The sequence below is a fragment of the Bison bison genome, unplaced genomic scaffold (assembly GCF_000754665.1).
Source record: "Bison bison bison isolate TAMUID 2011002044 unplaced genomic scaffold, Bison_UMD1.0 scf7180017864471, whole genome shotgun sequence".
In the NCBI taxonomy this organism is placed as follows: domain Eukaryota; kingdom Metazoa; phylum Chordata; class Mammalia; order Artiodactyla; family Bovidae; genus Bison; species Bison bison.
The window spans coordinates 38,973,904-38,982,593 of record NW_011495032.1 but is presented as its reverse complement, the minus strand read 5'-3'; positions in this window follow the sequence as shown (position 1 = coordinate 38,982,593).

Here is an 8,690-nt window from a genome sequence, read left to right as displayed (position 1 = left end):
AAATAAAAAGAAAGGTATCAGTTATTGCCCCATGACACCAAGCTAATTTTAAACAAGCAAGAATGCTCTTTTCAAAGGTATGGAAGCAATGTCTCTACCATGTTTGCATCCCACCCATTGCACCCAAACTTATCTGCAAGATCCTTTGAAGGTCCTGAATAAAGCGACAACATAGAGACTAGCGCAACTGCCAACAGAAGGAAAAGGTACCGGAGACAGTCACCAAGCTGCCACAGGTGACTTGCCCCACCCACGCCTCTTTGTTCTCAGCTTGGCGGTGTGGATGCCGGGGGTAGAAAACAGTCCTCTGTCCCAGGGCTGTGAGGTTTAGTCCACCCCTCGCCAGGCGATGGAGTAAACTTTCACAGCTGTCACCCCGAGTCAGTTCAGCCAAACAGATGTTGACAATGTGGTTTACAAAAAAGAGAGCTAGGGGAGGGAGGGGTGGAGACTAGGAGTGGGGAAGGGAAAGGGATGCAGCTTTGAGGAGTCTGGCTCTCAAAGGACACACCAAATCTGCGATTTCTGTGGCATCCCTGCTTCTGACCTGTCTCTCCCTGTGCACTGGAACATCTGTGTGCAGTGAACCTCCTATGCTGTACAGCTTCGATTCTCTGCTATCCCATCCTTCTCAGCATCTTCTTCCTTCTAGATGGTTTCTCACATTTGGAGAAACCTCTGCGTTCATCTAATACGACAGTTTATAGGTTATATGTGCATGCTAAGTGGCTTCAGTCATGTCCGACTCTTTGTGACCCCCACGGACTATCGCCCACCAGGCTCCTCTGTCCATGGGGATTCTCCAGGGAAGAATATTGGAGTGAGTTGCATGCCTTCCTCCAGGGATCTTCCCGATCCAGGAACCTGTGTCTCTTACGTCTCCTGCATTGACAGATGGGTTCTTTACCTCTAGCGCCACCTGGGAAACTCTTTATAGATTATACAGGACAGTAAGACATCTTCCAAAGTTTAGGACAATGGGGGACAGGGAGGAGGGGGTGCCAATTCCTCATTTTCTAACTCTGACATTGTGATTTCTGATAATAAATATATATTTTGTCTTTGTGCATGTTTCTGGCACAGACCCCCTAAACCCTTGACATTTCCCAAGAGATAAAAGCCATGAAGATGTCTTCAGTGACTTCTGGACAGCACTCAAGCGTGGGGGTGGGCTACCTGGAGAGCCAAGTGTGATTAGAAGGTTGAAGCTTTTAGTCCCACCTCCTTGGCCTCAGGGGAACTGAGAGAGGCTGGAAGTTGAATCACTCACCAATGGCCAATGATGTAATCAATCACGCCTACATAATGAAGCCTCCATAGACGCTCAGAAGAACAGCTTTCAGAGAGCTTTGAGGTTGGTGAACACGTGTTGCTGCAGGGAGAGGACCACAAGGAAAGGACACGGGAGCTCCAAGTCACTTCCCCACACCTTGTCCTGTGCACGTTCTCCACCTGGCTACTCCTGGTACTTTTTGTAAGAAACCAGTGATCTAGTAAGTAAAATGTTTCTCTGAGTTCTGTGAGTCACCCTAGCAAATTAACTGAACCGAGGGAGGAGCCACTGGAACCTTCAATCATAGCCCATCGGTCAGAAGCACAGGTACACTGGCATCTGAAGTAGGGGTGGGGAGTGCTCCAAGGAGGACAGTTTTGTGGGAGTGAATCCTTAACCTGTGGGATGTGATGCTATTAATCTCTCCAGGTAATATCAGAATTTGGTTAATTGGTGGTATTGGAAGAAAGACACACACACACACACACACCAGAACTGGATGTAGAATTGGGATCATTGGTAAGTGCTGTATCAGTGAACAGGCTTTCAGAGGCAAATAATGGAGAATCCACCTCAAACTGGATCCATCAGTATGGAGATTTACCTTCTCATATCACAGGAAGAGCAGAGCGGGGCTCCAGACAAGGTCACGTCAGCATCCTTGCAACACCCTACTAGTGGCAACGGAGACTAAAAATTTTCACACCCAACAAGAGGAAGCAGAGAAATTGCTGCCCCAGACATGGAATATAAATCTTTCCATGATCTAATCTGATTGGGCTAATTTGGGTCACTTACATAACCAATAGCTGTCACCAAGTTAGAACAGTGGTTCTCAAATTTTTTTCCACTTGGGTCCCCTTTAATATTCTAAAACTGGTCACCAGAGAGCTTGTGTTTAGGTGGATTAAAGGTATTGGTGCGTATTGTATTATAAATTAACACTGGAAAGTTTTTAAAACATTTGTCAGCTTATTTTAAAACAATAATAATAAACTCATTACATGTGAACATAACATATTTGTTATTTTTTTAAAAATTCTTGTTAAAGCTTAGTGAGAAGTGTGGCAGTGTTCCACATTTTTGCAAATCCCTCTAATTTCTAGTTAATAGAAGACAGCTGAGTTCTCATATCTGCTTCTGCATTCAATCTATTGCAGTATCACATGACAGCCTCTGGAAAAGTATAGTGTATACCCATAAAAGAATGAGAGTGAAAAGGCCAATAATGGCTTAGCATAAAAATAGGTTTGACCTCCCAGACCCCCTGGAAGGGTCTCAGGGACTTGGAGAATTGGTGCCTTAGACTATTTGGAATTGCCCTCTGAAGCAGGAGATGAAGTGAAAATCTGAACAAAACTGAATTCTGTTAGAAAAAAGGAAAGAGTCTGGGTTTCAGTAGCAATCAACAGCAACTCCATCACTGATACTAAAAACACACCAACAGACAAAAACCACTGCCATCTACCATGCTTCATTTTTTCTAAGCATTTTGATATTAAAGACAGAATATGAACACAATTTGGAGTACAGAGTAGTAGTTTGGATTGATTACAAAAAAATTTAGGAAACACTGACTACAATGATTGGACATGGGAGGAAAGCGGAAAGAGAAGACACAGATGGTCTCTAGCTTGAGGAGTAGGCGAACAGAATGGCATGGACTGAAACAGAGAACCAGACAGGGGGCAAGTTTGGGGCAGAAATGATGAATTCCACTTTGAATACATTGACTGGGGTCTGGGAGAAAGCCAAGTAGAGAGGTCAGGACCCAATGCAGAGATGTGGGGCTGAGGGGAAAGATCCTAGGCGAGTGAATGATGACTGAGGGCTCTGTAATAGGCAAGGTGCCCTAGGGGACCGCACAGACAGGAGATGAAACACAGCCCAGGGAGAATCCTGAGGACTGCCATTTTTAAGGGTGGGCAGAAGAGGAAAGACAGGCAGAGGATAAGGAAGAGAAGTTGCCAGAAAGCTACAAAAACATGTTCCAGTCCATGGTCTTGAGTGCATTCAGGAAGGGATTAATGATGACGAAGCAGGTGTGATTAAGCCAGCTTACAGGGCTTCCCCGGTGGCTCTAGTGGTAAAGAACCTGCCTGCCAGTGCAGGAGACATGAAGATACATGGGTTCGATCCTTGGGTCCGGAAGATCCCCTGGAGGAGGGCATGGCAACCCACTCCAGTATTCTTGCCTGGAGAATCGCCATGGACAGAGGAGCTGTCCATAGGGTCGCAAAGAGTTAGACATGACTGAAGCAACTGAGAGAGTGAGCAAGCAAGCAAGAAGTCTGTGAACGTGGGCACAGAACCTCACTTGCTGGCAGCCTTATTGGCTAGCCTCATACCTCCAACGCCTGCAGCCTCCAGCCTCCTCCCTATTTAAAACAAAACAAAACAAGCAACCTGCATAAAAGAACTTCTAAGAATATTTTTAATGACCATCTAATCTTTTGCCCCATGGATGTACCATAATGTAATAGGAAGTGCTAACAATACTTTAGCAAGTGAAAAGAAAAAAAAAAAAGACACCAGTGTAAGGAAGACTCCTGTTTGGGGATCTACCTAGACACTTTGCTCTAAGTGTATCCATGTGTGTAAGTTGACCCACACAGGGTTGGATGAAATGAGGCCCCGGGGGTGTGCTTGGTCAGGATTTGGCTCTTCACTTCTATTGACTGCAGCTGCTAGCTTTGTAAGCTGGTGAGACTTTGAGGGGGTGGTGGGAGGATTAAGTGCCAGGTGGCTGGAGAGGCTGAAGATGAGTTTCTTGGGAAAGAGAGAGATGAGAAAATGGGACAATTTCCACCAGGATTAAACTTTGGAGAAAGCTCACAGATGTTTAACGTCTACAGAAAGGGGCAGAATTTGCTGCGGAGTGTGATGTAAACACCTCCATCATTTCCCTAGATATTCTGTAACAATCTACTTCACTCAGCAATGATTTAGGAGCTGGCATTGGATAGGACTGGGGACCACGAGAACTGGGCTCCAGAGAGCACAGAACAACAACCATGAAGGCAACCCAGGGAGGCTTAGCTATGGTGAGTTACAAAATCAAAACGTCCATAACGCATGCTGTTGCTTCAGTCGTGTCCCACTCTTTGTGACCCTATGGACCTTAGCCCACCAGGCTCCTCTGTCCATGGGTTTCTCCAGGCAAGAATACTGGAGTGGGTTGCTGTGCCCTCCTTCAGGGTATCTTCCTGACCCAGGGATCAAACCCCTGTGGGTTCTCTACCACTAGCACCTCCTGGGAAGCCCAACAGTCATAATAATACTACTACTAACAATTATCATTTTTTGAACACTTTCTCTATACCAGGCAGTACTCTAAGTACTTTACATATATCAACTCACTAAATCTTCATCACAGCCTTATAGCATAGCCACCACAATTATCCCCATTTTACAGATGAGGTAACTGAGGCAAAAAAAATTTTAGTCATTTGTAGAAGAACAAAAAGCTAGTAACTGGCCTAACATCTTGCTGAGAGATTTTGCTTTTGTCCTCTCAGTAAGCTAAGCAATACGCCTGCTAGAAACTAGAACAAAACTTCAACCACAGTTGTCTCTGGGTTTTAAGAACATGGGTGATTTTTGTTTCTTTTTTTATGCATTTTCTCTATATTCCAGTTTTTCTCTAGTGATCAGGGGTAACTTTTTAATTATAGGAAAATAAGAAAACATCTTATTTCATCACCAATTATGTAGACATCAGTTGCAACTGATCAGAGTATATCTGAATCCTCTCTTTAGAAAGATTTACATTTCAATGAACAGCAAATTCGTAAATGGAAGGAGTATGATCTCTCATCAGCAATTGTGAGAAACGAGGGGAAAATGTCTCAGACTCCGAAGGCATCTCACTGCCCACCAACACCTGAACTAACTGTGCTCCAAAGAATAGCTCCCAGAAAAAAGGGGAATTGGGGGGACGGTAATCCCCCAATGTAAGCAAACCCTGCAGGGGGCATGGCTGTAACTGAATCCTGTACTGGGGAGGGGCAGCAGGGGGTAGGCCAGTGACCTGAATCTGAAACCTGGCATCCTGGCCAGGCAGCATGTGGACAGTTGGAGCTGAAGAACATATGAACTCTGACTCGTCCATCTCGATATCGCTTTAGTTTAGCACAGTGTTATACCATAGGGCTCAGTGAATGTTTCACGAATTAGTTAATATGATTTTCATTTTCACAAATGACCAGCAAAGAAGGGAAGAATGAAATCCACACCCAGGGGTAACACTGGGAGGAACTTCCTAATCTAAAGCATGTGAAACCAAAGCATGGGATCCAGAGGGAATGAATTTGCCTCCCTGGGGTATTTCCCATCGTGATAAGACTTCGGTCAGCTTTGCAGGAGTGAAGAGGTGGAAGGATGGCCATGGTGACCTTTGATGGCCCTAATGGCCTGGGCAGAGGCAGCATGCCCTAACTGAAAATCAAATAAGCAAATAACAAAACAACTCCTGGCCTGGGTTGAGTTCCAGCTTAGCGACATTTGTAGAATCTGGAGGTTTGTGGGGACTTCAGGGATTTTCTCATCTCCCTCCCCCATCCAAAGTAAATCCCTCCCACTGTCTCACCATCTGGCAACCCTCCAACCCCCATCTGACCACACCTCCCTGGTTTCCCAAAGAACCTGTTCTATTAACAGACACTCGGAAAGACATTACACAAGCATCTCTGGAAATGTCCATCCCATGCTGGACAGATGTCCTGAATTATCATAGTACGTACGGCCTGGTTGATAGCCAAGCCATAATATCCCGAGAACCCATTCTGCTGTCTCTCGTGGCCACTGGGGCTAGAGACTTTCATCAAAATAACTCAAACCCACCTGCCAGTGTTCTCCAGGATTCCTGATTCATTTCTTAAGTTTTCCGAAAAAGACAAATCACTGCTAATCTTGACAAACTCCCTGATCTTTCTTAAGCCTCCATTCCCTCATCTGGAAAATGAGAAAACCAGGTCAGACAATCTCTCGCTAAAATCTGATCCAAGGCTAACACTATCATCCTGTGATGACTCCTGCTGGTAAAGTGGCAGGTGGTAGGAGAGAAGGGACTCAGGGTTTATGTGGGTGTCACCCCGACCTCTAGGTAGAAACAGCCGTGGCAATGAGCAAAGGCTGAAAATCTGAAAAGTGTGTGTATTCACACCTGAGAGCTGGATGGCTTCCTAAGGCTCCAAGAACACAGAGCAAGGCCAGGGGCTCAAGCTGCCTAAGGGGACGGTACAGCTATCGGGCTCAAGGAGAGGGTACCCAGCTCCCATACACCTGCACGTGGACCGCATAAAGATAACTCACCTGGGGACTGGGGATTACTCTGGGGGCTGACATAGGTGGCTCCCAAGATCAGAGGAAAAACTGGAGGCCAGGTTCAGGAAGGCTGGGTCCAGAGGGGTCAGGGCAAGTGTGGGGCAGCGAAGAAGCCCAGTGTGCCAAGAGCCCCTCTGGAATGGGCTCTACCAGCATGGCTCATCCGGCTCACTAATCTCCACTAAGTCTCAGGAGAGAAAGTCCACTAGCCTGGGGCATGGACCCACCTCTTGGTTAGACCAGGGCAGGACTTTACTGAGACCAAGTCTGCACCCATTTCCTAGGTGGCGCAGTTGGTAAAGAATCCACCTGTCCATGCAGGAGATGCAAGAGATACAGGTTCAGTCCCTGGGTCAGGAAGATCCCCTGCAGGAGAAAATGGCAACCCACTCCAGTATTTTTGCCTGGGAAATTCCATGGACAGAGGAGCCTGGCGGGTCACAGTCCATTGGGTCACAAAGAGTCAGATACAACTGAGTGAACACACATGCACTGCACCCACGGGTAATTCCACCCTGTGAAATCAGGGTGGTGTTTTCAGAAAAAAAGAGAAAATGGATCTTGAGCAACTGATACATATGTTCTCATAATCATGAAGTTTCACCAAAATGTCAGGTTGAAAAGCACTAGAACAGGCGACCCAAGGACACTACAACAACTCCTTCTATGGTAATTTCTAGGGAAAGGCCTATACAAACCCCTTCCTGAGACTATCTGAATGGATAGATTTGCCTAGAAATAGAAGAATGAGCAAGGTGACATCTTTAGTTGTTTCCACATCTACAAAGAATCAAAGTTTCAGGACAACCAAGGGGGCCTGGAAGGGTTGATGTTGTCCTTTAGTATATCATTTTATGTGCGATAGTACAAAATCAGGCTGTGGCATTCTTGGCATGGTGGTGGTGAGGCAGAAGGGGACATGATGGGGTAAACTGTTGCAATAACCACCTTTAGGCTGGCTGGGTAACATCTAATTTACGTGTAGACGCGCCTTCAGTGTTGCAGGTGTTTACGTCAAGATAGACATCTAGATGTGTTGATAGGCTGCAGGCAAATCGCCCTCCCTGTTGGAGCAGCACCTGGGATTTACAGACTTGGAAGAGGCCTCCCCATGCAAGCAACTGTCAAGAATGATGGATGCTGGAATCTCAGGTTGGAAGGAGGCATGAACCAGAGGCCTGAGCCCCGGGAACCTGTTAGAACATAATTCTATTCTTTTTTCCCTCGACTGTTTAAGGACTGGTGATCCTTTCCAAGTTGCCTAGAGGACATGGAGCCAAGGCACCAGAAAGGTGATGGGAAAGATAGTAGGAGCAGCTTAAGAATTATTTCTGGGGCATGGGGGTTAGGTAAAGGAGAGGGGAAGGAGATCAGAGGGGAGTTGGTAGGGGACCCAGTGGGGGAGAACAAGAGGTGATTTTATGTCAGTAAGAAACTAGAACAATTTGCCTTTGGAATTACTGCTTTGGACAAGAAATTCTATTCTGTATTCTAGCTTTAATATCCATCACCTTTCTCCTCATTTTTAAAGCTCAAGAGCCTTTTTTCATGACCTTCCTGAATTACCCTGCCCAATTTATCTTTCTTTCCACTTCCCATTCCCCTATTTCCTATTTAAAATCTGGGAAAGATTTGCATGTTAAGCCTTCAAGATGTTAAAGCCCACAGACTTTAAATAGCAGCTATCTTTTTCATGCATATTGTCCTGACCAGATTGAAAAGCATTTTCACTTATACAATCTCATCTGATTGTCACATCAGCCCGTGAAAAGGGTAAGGCTGGCCTTGTTTTTCTTCAAAGTTAGGAAACAGTAATAGTGAAATAAGGTTATATGTTCAAGATAATACTGTACCTGGTGAGGAATCAAGCAGAGAGGTTAACCTCAATGTGTTTTTTTTTAGAATTAAAAATATCTTTCATACACATATGTTTAAACACTATTCACAAGTTTTACAGTGTGGTGGTCACATTCAATTACTGCAACAGCACTGATCTTAAATCTGCTTGCAAGTAGCTCACAAAGAATCATCTTTCTCCCCCAACTTTACTGAGGTATGATCGACAAAAAAAAAAAAAAAAATTTATATTTAA